Source organism: Leopardus geoffroyi, chromosome D3, assembly GCF_018350155.1.
Source record: "Leopardus geoffroyi isolate Oge1 chromosome D3, O.geoffroyi_Oge1_pat1.0, whole genome shotgun sequence".
Taxonomy (NCBI): Eukaryota; Metazoa; Chordata; class Mammalia; order Carnivora; family Felidae; genus Leopardus; species Leopardus geoffroyi.
Window position 1 is genome coordinate 43,351,204 of NC_059339.1, and position 22,179 is coordinate 43,373,382.

General features: G+C 42.2%; 1 protein-coding gene and 1 long non-coding RNA gene across 2 annotated transcripts in view; one reads left to right on the forward strand and one right to left on the reverse strand.

Annotated features, from left to right (window-relative positions):
- Window positions 1-22,179, forward strand: part of COLEC12 (collectin subfamily member 12) — a 197,189-nt gene that overhangs the window by 120,304 nt on the left and 54,706 nt on the right. The gene's annotated exons all lie outside the window — the stretch shown is intronic.
- Window positions 1-22,179, reverse strand: part of LOC123587847 — a 39,596-nt gene that overhangs the window by 5,472 nt on the left and 11,945 nt on the right. The window contains exon 2 of the long non-coding RNA XR_006707560.1: window positions 6,343-7,067. This is a non-coding gene — a long non-coding RNA (uncharacterized LOC123587847). The remainder of the gene's footprint in view (window positions 1-6,342; window positions 7,068-22,179) is intronic.

Below are 22,179 nucleotides of genomic sequence, written 5' to 3' on the forward strand. Positions count from 1 at the left end.
CTGACTTGATCCAAAATGAGATGACCTTAAAGTACATCTTAATCGTAGATGACATTAGGAAACACCTACCCTTCCAGAGATTTTATTTTGCATGTTAAATCACATCCTCCCCCACATGCATTGTTACATATAAAGTTTCTTCCTCCAGTCCAACACCTCTCTTTGCTCTGGTAATCAATACCTGCACTTTATTAGCTGTCTATGGTAGTACCATGCATTTTTCCTTGTTCAGTGGAAGTGATTACTCTTAGGAATGGTTGCAGAAACCAGAAGTCAGCTTTTCATTATCTCTATGGGGAAACATATTCATAATCTCAGGACAACAAGATGGCATGAATTCAAAATTTCTTTTCTTTTTTAAAAAAATCCCATTATAAACTACTTGTTTAGAGTTAGGTTTAATTAGAGTACTTTAGAAATAAGGGCTTACTGTGTTGAACCTATAAAGAAGTAGATGCTATTTTTTTAACCTGATCTTTTCTTATAATGCCCAGAAGGATAACACTATGTATTTTTGTATGACTATCAAGGGACAGAGGCAGCTCCAAACATTTGACCTAGATAAACAGATTACCATTCACTTCATCTGAAAATATAGGGATAATTAACTTGGACAGCCATATAAACAGCAGGGAGCTCCTCCAGAGTGTCTGCCTTCTCAAATCAGATAGCTCCTGGAGAGCTGCTGCAGAGAGGGCATTCAGCGTAGCTGCCTTTCACTGCTGTATTTTGAATTGTTCTAATGAACTGTATGGTATTGTGGAAAGAGCTCTGGGGCATTTTAGTCTTCTTGAGTTTGTTCCTACATCCCAGCCCACTCATGTTTACCCATTAGGTAAGAGTTATTAATGGGTTTGTTTTCCTGAGTTAAACGAAATTTTTTTCTTCATCATGTAAAGTTGATAACTTAGTCCATTACTAGCATCAAGCCCCGGAAATCACAGACCTGCACCAGACCTGAAAAGCTGTCCAGTCTGATCCCCCATCTGATGCCTGATTTCCCATTATAGAATCTCTGGCCTCTGGGGCCTCACACCAGTCTGCGCTCATTCACGTCCAGCTGTGGGTTGTGCATTCCCTCAGGGCCTCTTCATCTTTGAAGAGTTCTCCTTCTAAGAAAGTTCTTCCTGAGATTGAACTGAAATCATTTCCCTCTAGTTTCCATCCTTTGATAGTCATGCAGGGAGAACAAAACGGTTTTTTTCCTACACTTGACAGGGCTCCAGGTATTTTATTTTTATTTAGTTTTTTTTTTCATTAAAAAATTTTTTTTAAATTTTTCCTGAAGTTTGAAATATACACTTATAACTGACCCATCTCTGTTTTCACATAACACTTTTTATTTTATTTTATTTTATTTTATTTTATTTTATTTTATTTTATTTTATTTTATTTTATTTTTAATTTATATCCAAATTAGTTAGCATATAGTGCCACAATGATTTCAGGAGTAGATTCCTTAGTGCCCCTTACCCATTTAGCCCATCCCCCCTCCCTCACCCCTTCCAGTAACCCTCTGTTTGTTCTCCATATTTATGAGTCTCTTATGTTTCGTTCCCCTCCCTGTTTTTATATTATTTTTGTTTCCCTTCCCTTATGTTCATCTGTTTTGTCTCTTAAAGTCCTCTTATGAGTGAAGTCATATGATTTTTGTCTTTCTCTGACTAATTTCACTTAGCAAAATACCCTCCAGTTCTATCCACATAGTTGCAAATGGCAAGATTTCATTTTTTTTGATTGTGAGTAATACTCCATTGTATATATATACCATCTCTTCTTTATCCACTCATCCATCGATGGACATTTGGGCTCTTTCCATACTTTGGCTATTCTCGATAGTGCTGCTATAAACATTGGGGTGCATGTGTCCCTTCGAAACAGCACACCTGTATCCCTTGGATTAATACCTAGTAGTGCAATTGCTGGGTCATAGGGTAGTTCTATTTTTAGTTTTTTGAAGAGCCTCCATACCGTTTTCCAGAGTGGCTGCACCAGCTTGCATTCCCACCAGCAGTGCAAAAGAGATGCTCTTTCTCCACATCCTCGCCAACATCTGTTGTTGCTGGAGTTGTTAATGTTAGCCATTCTGACAGGTGTGAGGTGGTATCTCAGTTTGTATTTTCCTGATGATGAGTGATGTGGAGCATTTTTTCATGTGTCGGTTGGCCATCTAGATGTCTTCTTTGGAGAAGACATATTCATGTCTTTTGCCCATTTCTTCACTGGATTATTTGTTTTTTGGGCGTTGAGTTTGATAAGTTCTTTATAGATTTTGGATCCTAACCCTTTATCTGATATGTCGTTTGCAAATATCTTCTCCCATTCTGTCGGTTGCCTTTTAGTTTTGCTGATTGTTTCCTTTGCTGTGCAGAAGCTTTTTTATTTTGATGAGGTCCCAGTAGTTCATATTTGCTTTTGTTTACCTTGCCTCCTGAGACGTGTTGAGTAAGAAGCTGCTGCGGCTAAGATCAAAGAGGTTTTTTCATGCTTTCTCCTTGAGGATTTTGATGGCTTCCTATCTTACATTGAGGTCTTTCATCCATTTTGAGTTTATTTTTGTGTATGGTGTAAGAAAGTGGTCCAGGTTCGTTCTTCTGCATGTCGCTGCCCAGTTTTCCGAGCATCACTTGCTGAAGAGACTGTCTTTATTCCATGGATATTCTTTCCTGCTTTGTCAAAGATTAATTGACCATACATTTGTGGGTCCATTTCTGGGTTCTCTATTCTGTTCCATTGATCTGAGTGTCTGTTCTTGTGCCAGTACCATACTGTCTTGATGATTACAGCTTTGTAGTATAGCCTGAAGTCCAGAATTATGATGCCTCCTGCGTTGGTTTTCTTTTTCAAGATTGCTTTGGCTATTTGGGATCTTTTCTGGTTCCCTACAAATTTTAGGATTATTTGTTCTAGTTCTGTGAATAATGCTGGTGTTATTTTGATAGGAATTGCACTGAATATGTAGATTGCTTTGGGTAGTATTAACTCCACGTATGTTAAGTATCGATTATACACCCCCTGAGTATATTCTCCTCATCTCCATGTCCCTTGCCAGTTGTCCTTCTGTCACTATCCTGGTCATTCTCATTTGAACAGGCTCCCAACTCTCTCCAATCTTCCTCAAGTTTGTGGACCAGAACTGGTACCATCCTCTGGGTTCAAGTGGGACCAGCATTCTAGAGCAGTGGTTCTTGACCTTGACTGTGCATTGGAATCACCTGGATTTTACTGACCTGGGTTCAAGATTTGTACAGACTTCTGGGGTATATCATGCAACTGAGGTTGAGAACCACTACTGTAGAGTCTTTACTGATCAAAGGCATTCCTGGGTGCATGGGCTGAGTGTGGAGAAGGGATGGGGAGGGTGGTTAGGGTGGAGGAGAAGCTATAACCTGTTGTTGAATTGGTAGGTTTCTCCTTAAGATGGAACTAGGGTTACTTGGTTTTTAGGTTTTAATCTTTAATTATGTTGCATTAATACAAAACCAATATAATCATAACTTAAGTTTCACGGCTGAGCTAGGTAAGCTCATGTTTTCATGTTCCACATTTTATCATGTTTCTGGCAGGTATTTTGTTTTGCTATGGGATGTTATGACAAGGCATTTTGGGAGTTGGGATATGGGGACATACAGTCTCCCTCCTGAGGTATCACTCCCCTCCATACCTCTATCACACTACATATTACACATTAGCTACACCAGATCCCTAACTTATATTGAATTTGCTACTCACCTAAACTCCTAGTCTTTTTTCCCTCATGCTACTACTAAGCCATTACCCCATCTTATATTTCAGCAGATGCTTTTTTTTATTAATTAAAAAATTCACCTTTAATACTGATAAAGGCTAGGTAGGAGGATGTGGCTTAGGTGTACCACAGCAATGAGCTTCCCAATCCTGGACTCTAGAATTAGCTGGACTTTCCCACAGGGAATACTAGAAAACCACAGACTTCTTATGTGGAGACTGTCTTGTAAAACGTACTGCGTGGAGGCACAGACCATAAAGTGTGTTCTCTGTCTGCAGGCAGACACCCCAAAAAGGGAATTACATTTTACAAGGAAAGAAGAGGTAACTATGATGCATTGGCCCAATATGTACCACATTTACCATATTCATTGTAAATGCATGATTTCACTTAATCTGTACAATAATTTTGTGATGTGCATGTAATTATGCCCACATTACAGAGAAGAAAGCTAGTGCTCAGAGGGGCAGAGTGCTAATAAGTGGAGTGTCAGGAGCGAAATGTGTGTCATGCCCTTTCCACCACACCATACTGCTAAGGTAAGGGAGGCACTTCATCTGTATTGAATTTCATTGTATTGGGTTCACTCCAGAATTCCAGGCTGTCAGTCTTTCTGGGTCCTATTTCTGCATGGCGTACATTTGCTAGGTTACAAAAACCTGCTCCACTGTGATGAAATGCAGAACACTTAGGAGATACTCTACCTTCCTTGGAGCAACTTGCTGTATAAAGTAGTAAGTCAGACTATACACTTGTGAAACTAATTGATCCTATATTCTTGACTCTGCATGAAAAGTAGAAGAGGGGATTTTTTTTTTTCATCAGTGTGTCTGAATGATTTATACAGGTAGTTCCTAACTTGGAACAGGCAAAGTAATTTGTAAGGCAGATGTTTGATCATTTAAAGATACATTTCTCTCTAGAAATAATGTTTTACCTTCTGATCATCTGCAATGCCTGTTTAACCCACTGTGTACCTGGTATGTATAGTGAAAATACTATTCCAACTCCACCATGAATATATTATGGATTATTATAGCAGTGTATTCCTAATTCCTAGTAAAGCTCCTGTCTCCCCTGTGGTGGCAGTAGCAGTTTTTAGATCTCTAGAAGATCACAGACCTGGTATGCTTGTTTAACGTGCCCAAATAATGAGTTCTTGACATTTGTAAATCCAGCAGTTTCTTTCCTGATGAGAGGTGAGCACACCTACAAACTACCAACTACACCCAGTTTCAGAAGTGCAGAATATTCCAGATTTAGATACCCCTTTCTCCTCCTGTCAGTTTCATGCCAGACTTCTTGAAAATTGAGGTTTTGGAGCAGAATTATATCTCTGTACAATGAACTATTTCAAAAATTCCTTTGTACATAAATACCCACTTCTGTACCTTTCTACACTTTTCTGCACATGCTTTGGAATGCAAGGGGTCCCTTCCTGCACTTACCTGACTTTCTCGGAGTCTGGCTCCACTGCCTTTGACATTTACAAAAGTCTCAAGTGCTTACCTCAGCATCTTTGACATTCTGTGGTTCTTGGGAAAAGGCTAGTTAAAATGGATGGAAATAATAAATGACTCTTTATATAGAGCCACTAGCCAGGGGCCATTTGCCCAGGAGGCTGGAAGGGGGGGACCAGGAGTGAGACTCTGCACAAGACCCTGTACCCGCTCTGTCTGCTCTCACTCACTTTGATTTACAACCTCCCTACCCCCCACTTGCAAACATTTATACTCTGAGTTGAAGACTAAGGACTGTGGATAGGAAATACTTCTAAGCATTTGAAGCCATTCATTTCCAGGTTTCAAACTTGATTTCTGATAGACCACTCACTCTGTTCATCACATCACATCTGTCCCAACCTTGGGGCCCTGGTCAAAAACTTCTAACCAGTGTCCTAACTAGAACCCACAACCCTAGAGATGCAGGAGGTGATGACAGTGTGTGTGTGTGTGTGTGTGTGTGTGTGTGTGTGTAATTAAATATGTATACATGTAGAATTCAAACAAATGATATCTGAATATTCTGAATATGTTTGGGGCACTGCCTGTGTGCTAGGCACTGGTTGCAAAAAGATGGAAAGATACAGCTCTAGTCTCTATTACGGTAAAAGATAATTAGTAGAATGGAAACACATTCAAGTTCTGTGGGCATCCAGGAGAGGGAACGCCTTAGAAGTCAGGATTCACAGAGGAGCTGGAGTTTTAGATGGGTTATAGCGGATGAGTAAAATTTGGGCAGGAAGGCAAGCAAGCAGGAGAAAGTGTTCGAAGCAGAGGGAAAATCATGAGACAGTGTAATGTGTTCTGGAAGGTGCAAGTCCTCTGAAGTCTGAGCTGAGAATGCGGGAAGAAGACAAGAAGTGTTAGGCAGAGGTCTCTTCGTGGTGGCCTTTGGTGCCATGCGGTGGAGTTTACGTTTTACGCTCTAGGCAGTGGGAAGCTACTGAAAAATTTCAGGCAGGGGAAGAGAGACATGGCCAGACGTGTTGGGCATCAAAGCTGAGGCATGTATGCTAAAAATAATTCAAATCAGAGGGAAGTAGAATTCTTTCTTCATCACTGGAAAAAAAAATAATAAAATAAAGCTCTTACCTCAGCTTTGGGTAGAAGTCTTTGCTTTTTCCTCCGGAAATACAGCTCCATCTTCTCCTTTGTGGTTTCTGGGCTAGTGCTTTCTTAATCTGGTCTTGCAAGCAAAGCTACCAGATGGCTCCTGTCCCTTCTGCCGTCCTGGGCATGCCCGCCTGTCAGGGTTGATGGATGGACTCCTCCCTTGTATTTCTGACCTTTGCATTGCCACCTTTCCAACTGTGTGACTCCAGACTCTCTCGATCTAACCGTCATGCATGGAGATTCATGAGCCCCCTTGGGAGCAGACCACTTGTCTTAAATCACTTGTCAGAGGCACTGAGAGGCTGCTACTTAGTGGAACATTAAAAACAGTTTTAGTATTTTGAACCTTGACCTGTATCCAGTGTGATCACTCTGAAATTGAGTCTCTCTCTCCTGCTCTTTATTCCTTTTATTTCTTCCTTTTATCCTCCAATTTTCCTTTTTTGCTTTAACAGAATTTTTAGGCTGCATGGATCTGGGCTGGGAGTAAGTGACCTGTTCTAACTTTTTCTCCTAGTGAAGCTCTAGTTTGTGATAAAAGAGTGAACAGTCCCTCCAGCTCTGGCCTACCAGAAGGAATCCTGGGCTGGTGGGGGCATGTTGTTGGAAACCATCCTTCACATTTCTACCTTGCCCCACTCCATCCTCAGTCACAAGCACTCGGGGTTCTTTCTGGTGGTCCAGATGTAAGGTTCTTGAAGGCACTGTTGGAAAGAAAGAAATAGAGCTGCTAAGAATCAAAGAGACTGCCATGGAGAACTGGCTCTAGGGAAAGAAGGAAAAGAAAGGTGAGAATGGAGAAGGTAGCGATCTACTAGGAGTGAGAAGGAGAAGGGAAAATAGATTGGGAAGAAAAACACTGTGTCAGAAGAGTCCTGAAAGGACAAAACAGGGGCACCTGAATCATCTGACTCTTAATTTTGGCTCAGGTCCTGATCATTATAGTTCGTGAGTTCGAGCCTCACATTGGGCTCTGTGCTGATAGTATGGGGCCTGCTTGGGATCTCTCTCCCTCCCTCCCTCTCTGCACCCCCCCTACTCTGTCTCTTAAAATAAATAAATAAATAAATAAATAAATAAATAAATAAATAAATAAATAAACAAACAAACAAACAAATAAATAAGACAAAACAAACTGTGGTTCTGTCAGTATCTCCTTTAGCACTTACAGTCTTTCCCTGCTGAGTAGTGAGAGACTGCTGCATGGAAGGAGCCTAGTTATCTACAACTATGACAGTAATTGCAAAGACTTCGATTTTAAGTTTCTGGAGGCTGGGCATTGGGTGCTGTTTGCTTCTTTCTTTCTCCCTCCCTAGCCATGCCCTTCGGGACTTGATGTGGGTCTTCCTGCTGAAGGACCTGTGGCAATCACATCTGAGTTTTTTCATTCACAAAGCAATACACTTGGGGTTTTTACACAATTTGACAGGAATGGAAGAATTTTCTCCAAGCCCTGGCACCTGTCCTCACAGCTCCTTTCCCAAAACAGTGGAGCAACTTAAAATAGCCATTCATCGTCTACTTTTATAACAGTTCTTGTTTTTAATTCACAACTAGGGCATGCAGTCCATCTTCTGATGTACCATTGAGCTCTCTGTGGCCAGGTGACCATGGAGCAGGGCGCCCTCCAGGCAAAGTTCCAGGCAGTGAGAGCTGCGTGTCAACAGTGGAAAGTGTTGGCTGCTCTGGGATATTCCACCCACAAGTAATTGCTGTGGTATTTTTAAAACATCTCTGTCAGGATATAGGTAGGGCTGATGCTCAGCAGGGAGCACCATGGTATATTCCGTCTGATTGATCAGTGCCCATGCCAAAGCATTTATTAAATATTTGGACAATCACCCCTAGATATGGGGTTGGGGCTGACGTGCACAATCACATATTTTCCTTTTGGTTGAACTGGTATTTGGGATATGGGATGTTTTAATGTCTGAATTAAACCTCAGTCCTCTCAGTGGGGAAGGATGTAGCCCCCCCCAACCCCACTTTTTGCCAGGCTAGAGCCCAAGAGTAGGGCTTAAAGGTACCCAATGAGGGGTGCTCCTTGAATCTTCTTTCCGCGTGCTGCTCATTGGCTTCCCTATCTTTCTTTGAAAGGCAAATGCTCCAAGTTCAGGCTCTGAATAGACAGAGGATTAAAGGCTTTTGAAGTCAAAAATAGGTCTTCAAAGCTGCCAGCAGTGGCCAAGGATTCCCTCCACTATAGCATGGGTCCAAAAACCCAGCCCAGCACACATCTCCCAAATGCTTTGGGAAGCTCATTTCCTTTGTGCAACAAGACCTGTGTTGTCTGTGAGCCTCAGACTTGGATGCTGGGGAGCAAGCATTGCTGGAGGAGGGAGGGAGGTGACTTCTGTGCTGACTGATCCAGTACTGGAATAGTACAGTCCAGCCAGGGGATCCAAGTTTGCTGGGGGTCCATTTCTAGTTCATATAGGTTCTTTATGAGTGTGGGCCACCAGCCCTGCTGATGGGCATCAGATCCCTTGGGCTCACTTGTGCTGAGTGCATCACGTGCTGGTTGTTCTCCCGCCATCTGGAAATCATTAGCATTGAAATGGTTTCAGCCGCTGTGTACTTGGTGTGTCACAGGAGGCGCAGCCCAGCACAGCCCCAGTTCTAGGAACCAGGAGCCTTTTGCTTCCTGTAGGATTTCCAGTTTAAAACCCAGTGAAGCCCTAGCCTCCAGGCCATCATCAGGTCCCCTTCTATCTCTTCCCTTTCCTCTCCTTTTGGAGCCCAAGAGTAACGACATTTGCAGGGAGATTCTGACATCTGTCTTTCTGTCATTTCTTGCCTACTTTGTAGGTTTGAAGGGGTGGGGTGTGCAGGTAAGTCACTCTTTAAAAAGCCCCCAGGAGAGGATTTGCATTTTACATCCTCTGCTATGTGCATTTTGCAAAGTGGAATGTCTCAAACGAACCCTCAGAGGAAATTGGGACTCAAGCCTCTAGCCACTTAAAAATCATCATAAAAACTATATTATTATAATAATAGCTGCTGGCGGTGCCTGGTAACATGCTAGGAGTGACGTCTGCCTTCCTTACTCCTCACATAGCCCTGTGGACGAGGACCCTGAGTCTCAGAATGCTGCACAGCTAATAAAAGAAACAGTGGATTCTAACCATGATCTTTGTGAATCCAAAACCTACGCTCTTTCTGCTTTACAAGCTCATGACCTGGTTAGGCCTGGGCAGGGTGGAAGCCCCAGGAGGACAGAGGAGCAAAGGAGGAACAAACATCTGCAATTCACACTAGATAGCCCAGTCATGGGTTTCTCTAAGGAAGCAAAATGATCTTTTGAAAGGAAACTCACGCAGTCCATCAGCTTCTTGCCAACATTAGGACGGTACAACTTGCCAAAAACAGCCAAACCTTGTTTTGGGTATGAAAGCAGCTGTTATAATAAACTCCTCTCTCTACCTCTTTTTCCTGTTATGGTAGAATGACTGTGTAAAGTAAATGTCTCCAATACATGGATTTTCTGGGGTCATGAAAACATTTTTTAATTGGCAGGCTCTTCTACATTTTTCGGTGAAGTTAGGAAGTAAACAGAATGCCACACGCCATTTCAGATTCACGCAATACAAAGGTCTCTGGATTCGAGAAACTTTATTCCCTGCCCCCCACTCCCTTGGGCTGGAGCCTTCTCAGGCTTTGTGGGCTTGTTCCAGAATGAATGGATTGCTGCCTCTCTTCTGTGCTGGGAATTACAAAGCAGAGTGAGGGGAATGAGCGCACAGAACTTAAGAGTCAGATCTGGGTTTGAATCCTGGTTCTGCCAATTGCTAATATGTCACCTCAAGTGAGTTACTCTGAGCTTCAGTCTCCTAATACGTAAAATGGCATAGTAGTAATTACTCATTAGGTTGTCATGAAGTTTAAAACAAAATTCAAAATGGGGCGCCTGGGTGGCTCAGTCAGTTGAGCGTCCAACTTTGACTCGGGTCATGATCTCGTGGTTCGCGTGTTCGAGCCTGGAGCCTGCTTCGGATTCTGTGTCTCCCTCTCTCCCCCCCTCCCCTGCTCACACTCTCTCTCTCAAAAATAAACATTTTTTTAAAATAATAAAATAAAACAAAATTCAAATAATAGCCAACATTTACATAATTCTTGTTATATGCTCTGTGCTGTTAGGTTTGACATGACTCATTTAATCTTCTCAACAACCACGTGGGGTAGGCACCATACTAGCCATATTCTAGCCCTTGGGGATATAGTAGTGAGTTGGAAGTGACTGACAAAAATCTCTGCCTGCATGAAACCTACATTCTTTTTGAGGAAAGACAAAAGATAAGTAAAATAAGTAGCATGTTAAATGGTGCTTAGTGCTATGGAGAAAGATAAAACAGGAATGGGGAATGGTGAGGGATGGGTAGTGTTGTTATTTCTCAAAAGAATGATCAGGGAAAGCCTCTCTGACAAGATGATATTTGAGTAAAGACTTTAAGGGAGAGAGGGAGCCATGAGGATATCCCAGAGAGAGAGAGTCTGGGTAGAGGAAAAGACAAATGCAAAGGCCCTGTAGAAACATGTCTAGTGTATCCAAGGTGCAGCAAGGAGACCAGTGTGGCTGGAGTAGAAAGAGCAGATGAGGTCAGAGAGGTCAGGGTTGGGGCACAGACTGTGTAGGGCTTTGTGGGCCTTAGCTCTTTGTCTCTGTGAGATGAGAAGCTACCAGAAGAACTTGAGCAGAGGAGGGGCATGATGAAGATGAAGCCAGATGTGTAGAAAGGACACTTCTGATTCATTCACTACAGCTGCTGCCCCTGCTGTTGGTTCCCACAAGGATAGTTGCCAACTTTTTGAGACTGTTTAAGTAGGAAATTTCTTAACAGGACATCTGGGCCTCCACTGTCAACATTGTACTTGTTGATTTTGACAGCAGATGAGCTTTCCCCAACTTCCCCTCTATCTGGGTCCAGCCTCCCTTCTGGATGATTCTGTCCTTTGCTGCCTCTCTGCACTGGATTGTCTCGATGATACTGCTAATGTGGTCTATACTTGTGATTCATAATGTGTTGCTGCATTTGCATTAGTTATTGGGACCGGGACTCACAGATAAATATTGCTTTGGCTGGGCAACCAAGAGAACCAGTGGAGACCAAGGATGTGGAAAGCCATGTTTGTCAATGAACTTGCCCCCTGCAGTGTGGCAGACAGAGAACTCACTAGCACCTATAAATTCCTTTGGGAAAAGATTATGATATCCTTATATTCCTGTGAGGGGCCAGGCATCACAAACTCTGAGCCTTAGGTATGGCGAGCTTCTAGAGCCCAGAGATCTCCTGAAATAATGTCCAGTGTACATCATCACAATTGCAGGCCATACTTACATATGGATATGCTAGTGCACTAACCTATATGCCAGCATGTGGCAATATACACATTTCAAAAAGGGGCTTAAAGGGATCTTTTAGTTTCCTAATATTAAGAATCTGTAAAATTTCTATTTAACAAATATTACTTGTAGGATTTCTAAGATAGAAAGATAAATCATGGTCTCTAGGAAGGCATGGAATGTATTTTTGAGGACATCAAGGTGTGTTATCACACAAGGTCTGTTTTGCCTCCATGCTCAGTGACTAAACTGCTAGGAATTCACCCGCTGTATTAGATCACTTATTCTCATATGCTCCTCATTGCCTTTGAAACACCTCCAACTTTAGCAATGCTTTACAGACATGCACATGAGCCAAATGGTTTAAAACAACAACCTAGGCCTTAGGTATTTGGAAGCACCCACATCCCCTTGGGTCCTTAGTGGAACAGAGCTCACACACAACATGAGGTCCAAGCTGCAAAGGGGAAAAGAGACGAAAATTTAATAGGGAAGCATAGTGACTTCGCAGCAGTGCAGTGATAGAAATAGACGTTCCTAAAGTCGTGCTGGCACATCCCGACGTGTTCCTGTACTGAAGGCAGGCTATGCACCTGGCATATCTATTGGTTGCCGCTCATCTGCAGATGTACCCGAAGCACACCAGGCGGAATTTGGTGGGTTGCTGCTTCCCCTGGGCACATTAGTCCATGGGGCCCAGTGCAGAGAAGCCCTCAAGGGGTTCTTAGCTGGGACTTAGAGAAGTCAACAAAAGGATTTGTTGAGAATGACTGATCCCACGCCCTGGAATGCAAACCCTGCACAGTTTATGGTACATAATTATATACAATAAACTATAAAGAACATACAGTGGGTTTTGATATCAGGTTCCAGCTCCTCCTCACTAAAGGAACTGGTAAAAACCCTTCATCATTGTGGCTAAGGAAATAGTTCTGGTCCTGTCTGAATCTGCTTCCATAGGTCCACCCTGCTCTTCCCCCACTGTTTAGTCTCACTGACTAAAGAGATGTCTGCTTCTCACGTCAGGGTCAGGAACATCCATAAGCCTTCCTATTTTTTTCTGTGGAGGGGAAAAACTAGGACCATCAGAAACATGGTCAAATATGATTAAGCTTGTATTTGATAACTGGAGAAGATCCATGATACACATTACGAAACAGAAGCCGGTTTATTTTGTTCTTCAATTGCATAGAAATTTCACATTTTTTATTGAGATGAGAACTTTAAAAAGGAAAACTATGAAAACGTTTGCTACCGGTTCAGTCTGTGTTTCTGTCCACCAACACCAGCAACGTTTCAGTTTTATCCTGGCCACAGGGAGCCCTAGTCTCTGTTCCTCTCTAACTTGAAAATCCTGTCAGAAGATAAAGTGAGGCATGTTAAAAATTTTAAGAGTTTAAGCAAACATCTGTTCAAATTGGGGCAGGCAAACCAGAAGTGGTTAGGAGCCCAGGGAAAGACTTAAAGAGAAGGTGCGGAAGCAAGGAAAGGAAAATATTTGATTGGCTAATGCTTAGGCCTAGTTGGCTGTTTGTGATTGGCTACTCTTGGGTTGGGATTTTGTAACCTTAAGGCATTTACAGACTTAGGCTTTGGTTTGATTATGTAGGCTGCCAGGGCATGAGAGCCACCTCAGTCTAATGGCCTCCTGATTTAATTAATTTAACAATACCAGTCTCTCAAAAAGATTCATTATCTTTTGCTACAAAGCTGTAATCTCTGTTTCCTGGAAAGATGGGAGGAGGTTTAACCTCTTTGGCCGGAACCTTTTTTCTGCTGGAAGATCAGACCAAAAACTGGATCCCCTATTTGGGAGGTATCAGTACGCTTCCTGTGTCACGTTACATGTCCACTTGTCAGAAATTGCTTTGCCAAAAGTGCTGCCCAGTGTCAGTAAATGACACTTATAGGTATCCCCTACAAGATGATAGAGCTGGGAAATTATTTTGCTCCCACCTCTGCACCATCTTAAGGGTTGGACTAGTTTGCTCCCAGCTGTGGCTCAGAGACTTCAGAACTGTAGTACTTGACTTACTAGAAATGAGATAGTGCAGTAAAAATAGAGTCAGTTTGGTCTCTTCAGTTGATTACCTGTTTCATGAGGGTGGGTAGAGGAAAAATAATTGAGGTTGAGGAAGAACTCTGAAATGGGTCTACTAAAAAAGAATGCTTTCATTGTCTAGACATAGCACCCCAAGTAGGGAGCATCCAACCTGTGGGCTGAGCCACGGTGTTTGGGTCCCAGTGGGGGCCACACAAGAGCACCTGGCCATGATGTCCGTGGTGGGAGGGGTGGTGAGGGTTGAGTGGAAGCCAAAGTCTCACCCTACTCTGAGGACCAGGTGTGCAGGACCAGGTGTGCAGCTATAAAACCTTAGTATTGGCCATTTGGGAACTTAAGAATCACTGCATTTTAACAGCAGGAGCTCCATTGGTACTCATTTCTTTACCTAACAGACTTACTTGATTATGCCCTAGATGTCCAAGTAATTTTCTATGACTTGTGCAGATACTTGTATCATGCTCTAGTTTGTTTTCTCTTTACTTTCTAGAACCCACTCTTCATTACTAACAGAAATAATCTATATCATCTCTATGTTCCAATGCATGGAGCATAGACATTCCACCTCAGGATTTCCCCGCTTGTTGGGACACAAATGACTCAGTGATATCAACCTTCCTTATAGTGTCTTTCAAGGCCTTTTGTTGCTTATTTTCATTTCTCTGTTGCTACAGCTCTCCCCTTTCTTTTGTTATTTCTAGATACTCACAAATCTTTGCTCTTCTTCTAAAAAACTTTTTTTTTGGTTATTTCTGTCTCCTACTCTGAGATCCTTTCCTTCCTACTCTAAGCCTGTACAGCTGAAGGCCTTGAGAGGAGTGCTCCCTGAGCCCCTGACTCTCCCAGCCCCACTTGAACAAACATTTCCATTAGGTGATTTGTGCCCACTTGTTTTGTGTGCCTGGGAAGTAAGCAAGAGTAGATGGAAACCGACAGATCTTCCCACCCAGCTCCAAGCCAAGAAGATTTACTTCTACACGCTAGTCCCATAGATACAATTGAGTAAATCTACAATCACATAGTCATTGGGGGCTCTGTATACCCTAGTAAATTAGTGCTTCTAATTTTATAAGGACTGTCATAACCACAGTTGTAAGTGGGATTTTTCCTTTTACTGTAGTATATGTTCCTGTGCTTTACTAGGTGTTGTTTATTAGGTGTTGTTTCCCCTAAGTGCTATATAAAGTGACAGATTGTTTCAAGGCAACCAGTAGACTGTATTTACAGGTGGTTGGTTGTCTTTACTAGCTTTACTGCTACAACACAACTGCTTTCTGGCAGGAGGGAACATCACATACTAGCTGGAGTTATTAAGTCCAGACTTTATTCTATTCCTCATTTAGGAATGGATGTTCTGTGAATCACTGAATCCTTGTTTAATTCCTCTTCAGGGCCATCTGTGACGTCAAAGTAATGAAATAGCACTGTCTTTTGATTGTAGGATCACACTGCCGGACTGTTAGCAATAGGATGAGAGCTTTTCCAACACTTCCAAGACTTCATGGGGAAGTCTTGCCGCTCCAGGAAGGAAGATCCCTGCTTAGGCCCTGGTTTGTTGTTGTTGTTTTTAAGTTTGTTTGTTTGTTTGTTTATTTATCTACTTATTTTGAGACGGGGGCAGGGGGGCAGTGGGCAAAGAATCCCCAAGCAGGCTCCACACTGTCAGCACAGAGCCCAATGTGAAACTCAGACCCACAAACTGTGAGATCAGTACCTGAACCAAAATCAAGAGTCGGGCATTTATTATTATTATTATTATTATTATTATTATTATTATTATTATTATTATTTGGCCTAGCCACCCAGGTGCCCCAGGCACACCCAGGTGCCCAGGTGCCCAGGCACACCCAGAAGGGGTGTGTGTCCTTGGTCTGCTGAGCCAAGCCAGGCCTGTCCCTCGCATCCCACTGTGCAGTGACCACTCAAGACAAGTACTTCTTTACTGGAAGGGACCAGAGGATATTTTAAAGAATAATAAGCAATGAACTCACACTACATTCCCAACTATATCTAGCTTACTAGGACTTAATGTAAATAAATATGTGCTACAAATTAGAAATGAAATACATGAATGACTCACTAGTGGGTGATTCTGATACCAATTTCAAATTCCACATTCACTGGCATAGTGGAGAAAACCCTGACTTAGGTGAGGGTTAGACAGCATTGTTAAGAACTTGTCCTAACCCTCTTCTTTCCATCTGTTTAACCAGTTTACTGATGTAATTAAAAGCTGTTTGGCCATTTGGGCAATAAAATGCATTTTGTGGAGCATGGAGTAGAATTAAGTGATTTGACCCTAAGAAGTTCATATTGGTGAAATTGTGTGTATACTGTCTGCATCTCTGATCTCCACTGAATAATGAACCAGAGCTAATGTGGCCCTGACCAAATTTTGCAATTTTCTGCTACAAGAGGTCAAGTTCAAAAGGTATTCTGCCTCCACTATTTGCAGCTCAGCTGGTGTATTTCTGATGTTTTCCTGTTTCTGTCTGTCTCTGGGTCTGATGGATGCTGTCACAGATATTTGTGCATCTCATGAATGTATAGAGATCTTATGCTCCTTTGGACTCTTGGACATTTTTAATGTTTAAAATTTATTATGATTATGATTATGATTATTATTTGGCCTAGCAGATGGTGTTTTAATTCCTTCAGAATTTTAGGAGGCAAAGAGAATGTCTTCCAGACTGAGGCTTGTCATTTGATGTGCCCTCCACAACTCTCTGTCCTTAGACTGATTCATCTATGCTCCACCTCTTAACTTTGCTGCACTAACTTCATGTAGGTGACAGACTAGGCCAACCCTTCTGCACATCATCTCCAAAGCGAGAAGAAAATTCACTTTCAGGCTGGTTGGTCAGAATTAAGTCAAACTTGTATCCATGGTATGAAGTTAACAGACATGTGGGAATTGAATCCTAAACATTGTCAGTTTCACTAGGAATGGAAGATTATTGTACCCCATAGAGATTATGAATTTGAAATGTATTAAGTATCCCTGGAAATTTTGAATTCAAAACATCTCATGTGCACAAATTCACTAATAAGAATACGCATCTGATCTCTATAACCTGGAGGGGGAGAGAAGAAACAAAGGTCCAGTGTTATCTTCACTCTGTCCAACAATCCCGAACTTCTCAAGTGATTACTCCAGATGGACAGAGCAGTTTGATTTGTTTAAATGTGATGGGTCAATTGAACCAGGCTGAGTAGTGTGCTGGCAGATGTTTAACAACCAGCTTTCCAGGGGACAAAAGCCCTGATTTGTAGCATTTGCTGATTTTTTTGGTGTAAATACTCCCAGTGTGACCAGTTCCAAGCTGCCAATGTAAAGTCACTGAACGTAGAGTTGTGAAGAGATACAAATACTTGGTTCTCACCAGTCAGTGTCAGCTGGCTCAGGCACACACCTGAGGAATCCATGGGAAATTGTGAATTTGGATTTTGACTTAGAGATCCATTTTTAAAACATTTCTACTGTCAAGAAAATCACTTTGTGTGTGTGTGCATATGTATACAAGTGTGTGCACTTATCCATTTTTTTTTATGTAGTTATTTCAGTTTTAGATAATTTCCTAAATTTAACTCTGCGAACTCTTTACAAAGTCATGGAAAATTTAATAAGCATACATCTTCCCATTTATTTTATGTTCAATTATAATTCATTGCATGCCTTCTGACTCTCTTGTGTAGTGGGTTTCCATTTTTATATTCTTTTGACCTCTACAACCATAGCTGCCTGCCCCGTGGAAACATTTCTTCCTCTCTCTGTCCTTTGTCCGCCCTTAATAACAAGTAAGAATAACAAGCTGGTGAATGGGATGCTCTTCACCGAATCTGGGGACCTCATTCTTCTCACCGCTGGGCCATAGTCTGTAAAATAGATCCCCCCCCCCATTTCCCTCATTATTTATTTGCCAACTCTTCCTCATTTGGGTCATTTCAAGTTGATTGACTCCTTTCTCATCAAGGTTCAGAACTGGGGCTACATTCAATGCAGAGTAGATAATTACTTTAAAACACCAACAGTAAAATTTGGTGCTCTGTCTTGGCTCACTTTTCCCTTAATTTAAGTGTCCTCCACTACAGTGTTCACTTGAAGAAAGTAAAAAACACATATTCATAAAGGAATGAGGAATGTCTGTCAGGCTGATTGATATTTTCATTTACATCAAGGCCCCTTTTTTTTCCCATCAAAACACTAGTTCTGTTGGTTTGAAAAAATCAAGTAGGTATGTGAGAGAGAGTGGATTAGTCTCTTTTTTATGCCAGCACCTGCTCCACAGCATAATTTCCACATGTCCCAACACTGTTTCAGTGATAAACAGCAAATACACTATCATTAGCTGAGACTCACTCCCCCTTGGCTCAGCAGGGTTCCCATCATCATGATATTAGCTCCTCTGCTGCCCCCCAAATAACACTTTTTAAAGCAAAAGCACTCTGGGGCACCTGGGTGGCTCAGTTAAGGGTCCACCTCTTGATTTCAGCTCAGGTCATGATCTCAGGGTTCCTGGGTTCAAGCCCCATGTCGGGCTCTGCACTCACATTGCGGAGCCTGCTTGGGATTCTCTGTCTCCCCCTCTCTCTCTGTTCCTCCCCCACTTGTGTGAGAACACTCTCTGTCTCAAAAATAAATAAACTTTTAAATAAATAAATCTTTTAAAAAAATAAAGCAACAACACTCAAGGCAGATGTTGGATTGCGGGTTCACTTTTCTCATCTTTGCCCTACTGGATTTAGTTTTGTGAGTACTGAGGGACAAAAAACATAGAAATGCTGCTGCATGCCCCACATTAGATCTTGGGATTCATTTCAGGCTGGGCTGGGGTCTAAAGAATGCCTTGAGTTTCTTTTGTCAGTAAACCCCACTGCACTCCCCAACTCCCGTGGTGAAAAAGAAAACTCTTCCTTTCAGGCTGTGGGCTCCTGATTGTTCCAGGCAGTGTTGTTATGAATGTCTGCATTTTGACTGTCAGGCCTCTGAGCTGAATGCCTCTCCCAGGATGGCTGCATACATCCTGGCCCGCAAGTGAGATCAGCATGTCACTCATCAGGTAGAAGGCAAGATGGGAGAAAAGGTTGTGAAATCCCAGCACCTGAGAGCTGAGGGAAGTGGCCACTTCCGGTTTGTGTGAGAGACCTTCACTGAGGGAGTGACAGAGACTGCTTTTCTCACTTTGTTAAACGGCTTGATGTGTAGGGTTCTAGAGAGAAATAACTGGTTTGTTTAGAGATATCCAAAAGCAATCATGCAGAGAAATAAAATTTCCACACCTACAAGAGGTGGTAGCCATACATATGGCCTTCAAAAACCCAAATGAGTATAGATTTATACACTGTAAACCACACAGGTACTAAAGGGGTTCAGGCCCAGCTGGGCATGGGGTGGGGCTAATTTTACAAAAGGATTCACAAATGTGTGAGTAAAGTTTTAAAAGAAGTCGTTTGATGGAGAGGAAACGTTTTGCAGGGAGAAGGAGGACAGATCTCAAGACCTGGAGAAGGAATGAGCACATGTTTGGGGAATGTTTGGGGAGTGCAGTGTGAGCTCCACACAGGTACCCTGGTGCTCTTTCCCACATTCCCCCAAGCTTTTGCTTCAGTGTTACTCTCTGAAGCCTTCTCTGACCACACTATTTAAATTGCCATCCAGGGGCGCCTGGGTGGCTCAGTCGGTTGAGCGGCCAACTTCAGCTCAGGTCATGATCTCGCGGCCCGTGAGTTCGAGCCTCGCGTCAGGCTCTGTGCTGACAGCTCAGAGCCTGGAGCCTGTTTCAGATTCTGTGTCTCCCTCTCTCTGACCCTCCCCCCTTCATGCTCTGTCTTTCTCTGTCTCAAAAATAAATACACGTTAAAAAAATTTTCTTTTTTAAATAAAAAATAAAAAAAAATAAATAGCCATCCATCTCCTCTCCCACAAGCCCTTTGCCCATTCCTGGCTTGATTTTTCTCCATAGTGTTTATCACCTTCCGACACCTTACTATATCTTCCTACTGGTGTGTAAGTTCCATAAGAGCCAAGATTTGTTGTCTGTTTTGTTGACCATTATACCCAGTGCCTGGTACATAGTTGGTGCTCCATATTTATTTCTTGAATAAATGAATAAATGGGATGTAACAAGAAAGAAGCATAAGGAGGTGGGCAGGGTTTGGGGGTCTAGATTAGAATTCTGGCAGAGAATCGGGAAACCTGAATCCTAAAGACAAGGCTGGCCCGTGGAATGGGGCAGACAGTGGAGTTCACTGGGCTGTAGTTTCCTCACTGTAAGATGGATGTTGGCCTAGATGACAACTGATTCTCCTCCTGGCCCTGAGGTTCTTCAGACCTGTGTGGTTAGAGGAGGCTAGCTGGTGTGCATCTTGGAATCTACTTTGAGCCACCTGGAACTTACTATGGCAGTGGAGAACACCATGGGTTTCTGAAGCATTGGGTCAAGCTGGTATTTGTGAAAAGGTTATCCCAATATACTCAAGCAGATTTTTTGTTTGAGGGGGTGGTTAAGAATCTACAGATAAATTATTTTTTTTATCACCATCTAATTAATCCTTCTTGCACCTCCTTCTTTCCACTAACTTATCTCACCCAACTTCTGCAGGTGTGAACCTCCTGTTAAATGGTCCATTGGAGACCGGCTTTTGTGGCTACTGTGTCATGTACTAGAAGTTCAGAAGAAAACTCCTTAGGAGCAACCAACTTGCTTTGGTTCCAAGCTTAAACTGTGCAAGCCCCCTGCACGTCTCATAGTTTGCCTTGAAATTATAAAGCTGCCTTCTCTTCTCGGCCCACCCCATTCCAAAAATTCCATCACCATTGGTGGGTGATTCCCCTGAAAGGCCAATAGACCTTACCAGCCAACCTTCAAGACAGTCCTGACCTCTCACAGAGATAATGAGCATTTATTTAGGGTGGAATTAACTTGCTTTTCAGTATGTCATCACAGAAGAGCCAGAGAGAAATTACAGTCAGTAGAAGCCCCAGGCCTGTAATAGTTAACTTACTGGAGACTGAATTTTACTGCTCATTTCTGAGAAAGGCTTATCTATCAACGTTTGAAAAGATGTTTCTACACCGCTTTGTTTTGACAGAGTGCTTCTAAGAGTCTAACCTGTCAGTTTTCTACAGTTTATCTTGTTAGGCATCCTTAATCTCACTTTGTTTTGCTTTCCACTTCTGGAAGTCAGTGAGCTTGGAGAAGCAGCATATGATAACTATGAGTTCAGCTCGCAGTTTAGCCGCTCACTGGCTTGGATAGTCAACCTCTTTGATGCCCACTTTCCCAAACTCTGTAACATTAGGGTCAGAATTCCTACTTTGCAGAATTGTGAAAGGGATCGTAAGTAACCAGGAGAGGGTGCCTGGCACATATCAGGGCCTCAGGAAGAGCAGCCGTCCTCAGCAGTGCCTCTTTGCCTTAGCAGCAACGGCAGACTCTCACCCACTAAACAAATGTTCAGTGGCCTTCCTCCAGATACCTGTGCAGTGTATGTGTCTGGCTCAGTTATACAACAGACTCTGATGGCCTGAGCTGGAGCTGCATTTTCATAAGTCCTTTTCATTAAAAGATTCAGTGCCTAATCACAGAAGGACATTGTTTGGTAGTGCCAGATAATGAAGTAGTCAGGGCTGCTGAAATGTATCAACAGGATTGTTGACAGCTCACTCTGTGTCCATAGGATAAAATGAACAGGACTGGAGCCAAGAGGAGGGGGGCCAGCGAGGAGGGACAAATGCAGGAGATGTGATGGTTGAGCTCCCTGATGAGCCCGGATTCCGTTCCTCAGAATCGAAAGCATTTGTGTACGGTTCATATAATAAAGGATTTCTTATTTTAAAAGCCACAAAGAGAAAATAATGGTGTTCTGTCGAGACAGTATATATTCTGGCAGACACTATATACTCTGAGTGGCTCATTACATCTGGCTTTTTCCTACAGCAGTTCTTTTTTAGTAGGCAGGGCACTAATGATAAATTTTAAACAAATAATACATACTCTTTTTTAAAATATTAAACCCAAACCAGAACTGACTGCCATATATATATATAAATATATATATATTTATATATATATATGGCAGTCATATATATATTTATATATATATGGCAGTCAGTTCTGGTGTGTGTGTATATATATATATATATATATATATAATTGTTTTAATGAAAAAAACTATACCCTTGTTAAATGTGCAGAATATTAATATAAGCTCAGAAGGAGTACTGAAGATTTCAAACTCTCCTCTAAATAATTTTCCTGGTTTGAATATACTTTTATGAATGCAGAAATGCTGTAAGGCTTCATTTATTTTGTGCGGAAAGTTATTTCATTCCCAAGTCTTGTCCTGCTTCCGTTTTCATGATTCTCCACATCGTTTAGGAAATTTGGCATAATAAGGTGTCCAGGGCTGG